We start from the raw sequence: 9,017 nt of genomic DNA, 5'->3' as shown, positions 1-9,017 counted from the left end.
TCTTTTTTATCAGGAGCCTGAGCACAGGTTTCGTGAGGAAGCTGGGACTTTAAATGTAAATATGTATGTGTATGCATGTATGTGTATTGTATATATGTATATGCATGTGTATATATGTATATGTATGTATGTGTATATATGTATATATGTGTATACATGTACATGCATGTATATATGTATAGGTATGTATATATGCATATGCATGTATATATGTATATCTGCATATGTATATATGTATGTGTATATATGTACATACATGTATATATGTATATGCATGTATATATGTATATGTACTGTATATATGTATATGTATGTGTATGTATGCATATGTATGTGTATATATGTATATGTGTGTTTGTACAAGTCTCCATGATGTTTGCCAGGTTTGGGTGCCAAGACTTGGAAAATGTGAAAATAAAGAATAAAAGTAGTGAGTCAAATTAGCATTAATATGTATTCAGAATAATTTTAAAATAAAAAAATGCTCTGGAATCCATTCTCTTGTTGAAACAATAAAAAGACTTGTAAAACTTAGCTTAAAAAGCAAATCGTAGAGCTGGTGTGGTGGTTAAGGTGCTGAACTTCCACATGGCCGACCATGGTTCAAGTCCTGGACCTGATGGCTTGCTTACGCACCTTCTCTCTCTCTCTTTCACACACACCCTCTGTCCCTCTCTGGTCAAATTAAAATAAACCAATAAAGTTAAATAAAAAATTTTAAAAAGCAAAAAAAAAAAAACCCATAAATATTAATATATTATCATTATGCTATACAAATACACATATGTAATCTCAAAATATTTGGCTGATTAGTAAATGTATTCATTAGTTAACACGTTTATTTAAAAACGCACAATATACTTCCACACGCTTGCATACATTATTATCATTGCATTTCTTATCTCCCCCTTCATTTATTTGTCCCACAACCAACAAAAGACCAGAAGAATGAATGAATCATGGATCTTACCACATATGATAATATAAAACTTGAAATTAATGTAGAAATCTCTAAAAACTTGTAACATGCAAAAATAAAAAGTTACATGTTGATGATAATGTATATGATAATATCTTTGACTTGACTGATATGCACTGCATTTATGCTGGAAAATATTTTGTACACTCTCAAGATGGACAGTGGTTAATTGTAAATTGAAAATGTAAAATAAAACACAGATTTTTTTTGAGGGGGGAGAGGTTTTTGCTATAGGGTGTGTGCGCTCGCCAGAAAGACAGAGAGACAGAGAGACAGAAAGCGAGAAATCACACCCCAGGGAGTAGGGCCACGCCGCAATCCCTGCTCCAGTCTCCTCTCAAGATCTTGGGTATGCACACACATGTGCCTGGTGTGAGTTTAAGCCACTGGATCTGGGACTCGAACCATGATTGATTACATGGGAGTCCAGTGACAGACATTACACTGCTAGTCCCAAAACACAGATTTTTTTTAAAAAAGGAAAAAATTTCGAGATGTATATTTTGTTGTTGCATTTTTTCATACGAGGAAACAGGTGTTACAAAGAAGACTTCAGATGAATGAAGTTTAGCACTGAAGGAGCCGAGAACGGGCAGAACTTAGAACCAGAGGAGGCTGGGAGCCCCATCTGGCAGGGAACAGGGGCCTTCACGGGCCAGACACAAGGGCAGAGCAGAGAAACAGCCCAGCCATGTGGTGCTGGGCATCACTCTTGGGTGCTGGGACAGAGTGTTGAGTATTTCCCCCCCTCCCCCCCCGTATAGAATGTGTGTGCTTGGCAGAGAGAGAGAATGAGAAACGATCCCTGTGACACAGTACCCTCTCCTCTGCTTCCCTCTTGGGATTTTGGGCATGGATGCACCCATGCCCGGCATGACTTTCGTCCCTGGTCCGGGAACCCAGTGGTGGAGTCGGCCATGTGGGATCCAGCACCTCAGCCACCACAGCACAGTTGTCCCCACTGGCAATAATCCTTTGTCCCCACTGGCAATAATCCTGTACATGCCTGCTGGTCTGGTCAAAGCGAGACCTCCCGGTGTGCGAACTGGAGGAGACGGGCGCACCAGGTGGACCTATGATGGCCGCCAGGAGGGCAGTGCTGACACTGAAGCACCTACCTTAGCAGGAGCCCCTGAACATGACCGACTGAAATCATATGCACCTGAAATGAGAAGACTTCACTTGTTTTACCAAGTAGTTGCTTATCGATTTCTTGCACTTTAGTTTCTACCATACCAGATACATATTGGGTCTTCAGAAAAGTCATGACCCACATTTCTATGTAAAAATGCATCATGACTTTTCCGATGACCCAGTATTTATTCCAGTGCAGCATGAGAGGTAGTGCTTGTACACTCCCCTGTTTAGCCAACAGGTGATGCAAAATAATCCTGTAATCTGAAACACAGGTAACAAGCGGATTGAAGGAAGTTTGCCCAACGGCTGGAGCCTTTGAAACAGAGGCAGAAATAGTAGCTAATGTTCGAGGCAGATTTTTAATCATAACCTCATTTATACCTATGCCAATCCAGGGAAGATGCAAATATGCCATTCAGAGAAATGTGCACTTGCTGTCAATTTCTTTTGTAGTGTGAATGAAGCGGTATAGACCGATGCTTAGTTCCTGACTATCCGTGCGTAACGGGAGCTGCCTGGAAGCGCTCATCCATGTTGGTTCTTCTTCTCTTCTTGAGACATGGAGTTGCCTATCTTTATTGAATTATAGAATAAGAAAATGGCTGATTGTCAGTTACAAATTTTAATATGTATGACTAATAAACCAGTTGCTTGATAACATTAATAGGATTTATATTTGAAACAGTAAACTGGAAAAAAATGTGGAGGCTCAGTTTATTTACTAAAAAAGGGAAGTTTTTTTCATTCTCTAGGTCTTGGCGTGCTTGTGGGACTGGCTGCTAATTACCTGCAAACACACAAGGGCCTGGCACCTGGGAAGCCCAGGGGCCCTTGTGCTCTTTCCCTCTGTGTGGGGGGTGCTTTCACCTTTCCTTCCCTTCTCCTGATGCCTACACAGCACCTGGTATTTAACTGGAGGACCACTTGGGGAAGCCTGAGGTAACACCTCAAGACCAGGAAGGTGAAGGTGCTGCTCGGGGCACTGTGTAACCTTGCCACTGACCTGTTCTCCTCTTCATCCCGGTAGGCTATTTCTACTCCTAAGATGTGATTTGCGTGAAGTCAGGGCATAATATTTCTCTTGTCTTGAAGGAATCTATCGGAGTCCTAGGGAACTTTATGAAATAGTATATATTTGAAAGTGTACAAATTGTCATTGTACATGTTCCTTATCCTGAAGAATATTGTGCTAGAAATTTATTGTAGGATTTTCATGTTAAAATGTGTAACCCTTTAAAAAAAAAAACCTTACAACTGCTTTCATGACTGTTTTGTTGCAGAACTTTCACTGTATAGCATTTATTTTCCTGTGTCACAGCAGTGAATTTTTAAAAAATCCTTAATACAGAAAGGCATGAAGAGTTAGGTAGTGAACTGTTTACCAGATTATTGTCTTAAAATAAACTTAAGTGTTTATAATTCTTTCACACATTTGGAACATTTTATATATACACTCAAAAACAGGGAAAGCCTTTAGGATCCTTTGGCCTATTTCTCTAAGCTTAAATATTGCTTAATGATATCATGGAAAATTTCTAGTGAAATAACCTAATGATAGTAGGTGAGAGGGAAAAAAAGGGAGTGAGAGAGAGAGTGAGAGAACTAAGTTTTCTTTCAGTAAATTGGTTAGGACTGGCCATAACCGTGACAATGGAGTGGGTGCTCCCATGACATTTCCCAGAATTCTGGGGAAATACAAGTGTCAAAATTGCCACTGTGATTCAGTGAACTGGGAAAGGCTTCCTCAGTAAATATTATAAAGATGTGAACATGAAATGATAAACAACTAGACAAATGTATAAAGACCCCAGAAATAACCCTCCAAACATACAACCAACTGATTTTTGACGAAGGTTAGTAGTCAATCCAGTAGGAAAAAGAAAACCTCTTTAGCAAATGGTGCTGGAAAAACTGGGTATCCACCTGTAGAAAGTTGAATCTGGAACCTTATCTATCACCATTAGCAAAAATCAACTCAAAGTGAATCACAGATCTAACCTAAGACCTCAAACTATAAAACCACTGGTGGGGGACCAGCAGATGGCATAATAGGTGTGTCACTGGAGTCCCATGTAGTTAACCACGGTTTGAGTCCCAGACCTGGTGACTTAAAACTGATGCCAGACGCATGTGTGTGCATACCCAAAATCCTGAGAGAAGATTGGAGAAGAAAGGATTGCAGCAGGGCCACCTCCCCTGGAGGGGTGAATTCTCACTTTCTGTCTCTTTGGTAAGTGCATGAACCCTATAGCAAAACTCTCTGTCTAAAAAACAAACAAAAAACTACTCATGGAAAACACTGAGGAAATGCTAGGAGATATTGGGGTAGGCTATGACTTCTTAAATAAGACCCCCAAAACTCCCAAAGCACAGGCAATAATCCCCAAAATAGAGAAGTGGGATTATATCAGATTGAGAAGTTTCTGTACAGCAAAAGACACAATAATTAGTGTGAATTGACAACTCTTGGAATGAGAGAATAATTTTGCAAACTATGCCTCAGATAAGGGATTGATAACCGGAATACACAAGCGACTCAAGTGACTTACCTTAAAAAAGGATCAGTCCAATTAAAAAAATGGAAAAATGAGCTGAACAAACAACTCTCTAAAGAAGGCAGATAAATAGCCAAAAATCATATGAAAAAATGCTCAACATCCCTCATCATGAGGGAGATGCAAATCAAAACTATAATGAAATACCACCTAACCCCAGTCAGGTGAAGATTAAAAAAGATTTTAAAAAATGGTAAGTGCTGGTTGGGGCTGTGTCAAAAGGGGAACTTTCCTACACTGCTGGTGGGAATGTAAATTGGTCCAGCCACTGGGGAGAACAATATGGAGGTTACTCAAAGATCTGCAAATAGAACTACCATATGATCCAGCAAGTCTATTCCTGGATATCTACCCAAAGGACAGGAGAGTGCTCAGTTGGAAAAGTGCTTGCACATCGATGTTTATTGCAGCATTATTCACAATTGCCAAGACATGGAACCAACCCAAATGTCCATGAACAGATGAATGGATTGCAAAAGTGTGGCACATATAGTCTATGGAATACAACTCAGCCATAAAAAAACAATAAGACCCCGGCTTTTGTTAGAAAGTGGATGAATATGGAAGATCTACAGCTGAAGGAAGCAAGCCAGGCTACAAAAAAGAGACATTGTATGTCTCCACTCAATATATACTGACTGTCCATATTCTATTGCAGAAACTGAAAGATAAAAGATATAGAAACATGGAAAATGGTTATAGATACTGGAGACAGTGTGGGAAGAGGGTGAGAGACAGGGGAGAATGTGAGGAAAGGCATTAAGGAGAAAAATAGAGAGGCCAGACATCTGTGGGACACAGAGATGGATTATTTTCTATTGATGATAATCTATATAGTATCTTCAACTGGACTGTTGTGAAGTATATTCATGCTGAGAAAATTCACTTCACAAGCTAAGTGATGTATAGTGATTGAACATATAAAATAAAAAAGAAAACAAATGATTTTTCCTCAGATATTCTCTCTTCCATCATTTTTGATGTGGCCTTCCCCTCCCATTTTGTCATGGTACTTGGGGATAGAAAGGTAGGTAATTTGTTTCTTTTTCTCACTTTAAGATTCATACAAAAGTAGATCATATTTTCTCAGCTATCATTAAAAACATCTGGGCTATATTAATAAGTTTTTCTGTTACTATTCTTACTTTCACTTATTTGATTAATTTACTGAGGTTGGTGTTTTTCCCCCAAATATTTAAAAACCATTATATGTCCTCATTTGTGAATATCATATTTATGGATCACTTATATACTAGATCTTTGTACATTATAGTCTACAACTTCACCATGTATCCAGAGCATTGCCCTTAGTGTGACAAAATCATATATGTATTTTTCACTTTGTTGCTTATTACCTGATAAGCTTTTTAGAAATAAAAGATTCACTTTTTTCATACAAAAAAAAAAGTTTAGGTAAAGATTTCCCAGACTATGAACAAGGGATGAAGAAAATACCACAGAAAATAAAATTAGGACTTGAAGGAAAGAAAATTTGTGTGGAGAATAAAAGGCGATAAATCAAGATAGTATTTTCATTAGAAAATTTGCATGATTTATATAACAAGTCAAAGGCTAAAGGTCAATATGTCTAACAATCTCTACTAATCACAAGATGGACATATTACTTTTAAAAATGGCACATTTTGGGGCCAACAGGTGGCATAGTGGCTGCGTTGCTGGACTCCCACATAGGCAGCTGTGGTTCGAGTCCCAGACTTGATGACTTGAAAGTCACGCCGGGCGTGTGAACATGTGCGACCAAAATCCTGAGAGGAGAGCGGAGGAGATGGGATTGCAGCATGACCATCCCCCCGGGAATGATTTCTCACTTTTCCTCTCTGTCTCTCTGGCAAGTGCATGTACTCTATAGCAAAACCCTCTCAAATTAATAAATAAATGGCACATTTTAGTGAAGAAAATTTGTACATGAATGGTAAAAGCAATGCTATTACTAAGATGCACAATCATGCCCCCCCTTTTACTTGTTGAATCACAGCACAAGAAATGGTGACTGTCAGTCATGTTGTGAGTGAAGTGCAAACGCCAGGAGGCCCCTGGTGGGGACAACAAAATGTGACTCTGAAAGGGACACTGAGCTCCTACCAGAGCGAGGTCACAGCCTCGAGGAATTCTTTCCATGGACATTACATTCTCGGTTTTGTTTTAGATTAGCAGAGATTAGCAAGAAGCCTACATTTAAAATAAGAGGAAACGGTTATATAAATTCTGTTATTAAGGCAAAACATGATGAAGCTGAAATTTTTAAAGAATATTTCTAAGAGCATTTAAAAACAGAATGTAGACACAATTATGTTTATACACACATGGAGTTCTATACAGCATGCTTTATTCTAAGCCTGGCTTCTTTTATACACCTGTATTTAGTGTATTGTTAAAAACAGAGTTTCTCACCACAGAGACCTGCTAGGTACTGGAGGGGAGTGCTGAGGACCAGCCTCGGCAGGGGTGGGTTGGCTCGACGGAGGCGGCGCTGGAAGGAAAGGAAGACCAAGGCCTTGTGCTTTTTTCATGCATGTCCTGAGTCAGACACTCCTCTAAGATTGCTCTCTGAGGAGTGACAACTGCTAGGAATCATCGTGCCTTTTTATTGAAAATGTGATACATGCAAGTGAATGGGAGAGGGGATACGTGTTCTAATTATCAATTCATAAAGCTTTAACAATAGAAACCATTCAGGGTTTGATTAAGGGCAGTTCTATTAATCATCAATACAGTTCAACAATTGATTGATGAGAGCAGGTTCCTGGTAACTTCAAGCAGTGCAGTTTCAGGAAACAATTCCAGCAAGCAGAGTTAACTATCAACCGATGTTCAGCAGCAGCCGTCTTATGATTACTAAAAGAAAATCTCAAGCATAGATATTAGTTCTTATGGATTTTCATAAAGAATGATACTTATATAATTCTATAGGGATCTAAAACTTAAGGAATCCTAATATATTTACCTATCCTGAAGGGGTGAAGTTAGTGTTCACTTGATGAGGGCAGGGATACACGGACGAGAGCGTCCTGGGCCAGGAGAGCGCTAGTCCTATTGTACGTGAAAAGGTTATTTATATTAAATGTGTCTTGAAGCGCCTTCCAAAGATCAAGAAGAACTTAGCACACCCTTTACTGTGCCCAATGAAGCGTTGTAATTAACAGTAAGTGGTCAGGGTAAAGGGGAGCGGTCGGGGGACTTTTCGGGAAATCTTACTACACAGTCGAGATGTATGAGGGAGCTATGTAATTCTTTTATAGTAGTATATCGGGGAGTCAGAGGGGGGTCACTTCCCAGCAAGGCTAGTACAGTCCCGGAGCGAATAGCAAGTGGCCTTGCCAACATGCTAATTGACCCAAGCATTGTTCCAAGGTCGGGGGGCATACAGTAGCAGCCTTGCCAATGTACTGAACCAACCGGAAGCAGTGCTCAAAGGTCAAAGGGCTCAGACGGGTCCTGGAGCCCCGATGGGTTGGACTCCTCCAGGGGAGGGTATGTTGCTTAGCCTGATATGCCCCACCCACGATGCATACACGGGTCAAAACATCGCTGTGACCCAGGAATAGACACTTACTATTTGTCAGTTAAAAATATTTTTTAAAAAAGAAACCAAAGTTTTATAGTAAATATTATATTTGAATATAAGTTTAGAGAGGCCTTTATTTCTTTTGGTTTATGTTTTAAATGATCTATAATGCTCACAGAGTGTATTTGGGTCACAGTGAAATACTCTTTTAAAAGGCTATTCAATGTAATTTAAGTGTCAAAACAACACATAATATCATTGGCATGAATTTATTTTTTCTTTACGTAAAAAAAGGGAATCTACTATTTCATTATAAAAACACAAGCCAGATGGACAACGTCCTTGCCCAAGTGCCGCAGTTTAGCAGGATGGGATTCTGAGCGCAGAAGGTGAGTACTGGAAATACGCAAAACGTGGCGGAAACCGGGAGACCTGGGGTAGCCCTGGGTCCGAGACCGTGCGCACCTTCTGCCCTTCCTCTGGGGCACCTTGCGGAGGGTCGCGGAGGTCAGCGCATGCACGGCCAGGTGGCCAGCCGTGAGCACCTGCTCAGCGCGAGCTTTCTGTCCTGTTGCCCCTGCGCGGGGTCCTGTTCCTCCGGTTCTTGCGTCCTCCGGTTTTACCTTCAATCGCATGGTTCCGTGGTGTTTGTAGAAGTCATCTGACACAGCGGAATCTTCGTGGTGGGTCGCTCATTTCTTCAGTTGCTCTCTCCCCCACAGGCCGAAGAGCTCTGTAAAAGCAGATTTTCTCTTTTCTTCGCAGTTTCCACATCACGTAGTGCGCGACAGCACCGAGGCCTGCGGGGGAGGCTGCCCTT

Source organism: Tupaia chinensis, unplaced genomic scaffold, assembly GCF_000334495.1.
Source record: "Tupaia chinensis unplaced genomic scaffold, TupChi_1.0 Scaffold143902_1, whole genome shotgun sequence".
NCBI classification, from domain to species: Eukaryota; Metazoa; Chordata; class Mammalia; order Scandentia; family Tupaiidae; genus Tupaia; species Tupaia belangeri.
Note: the sequence above shows the minus strand (reverse complement) of the source record.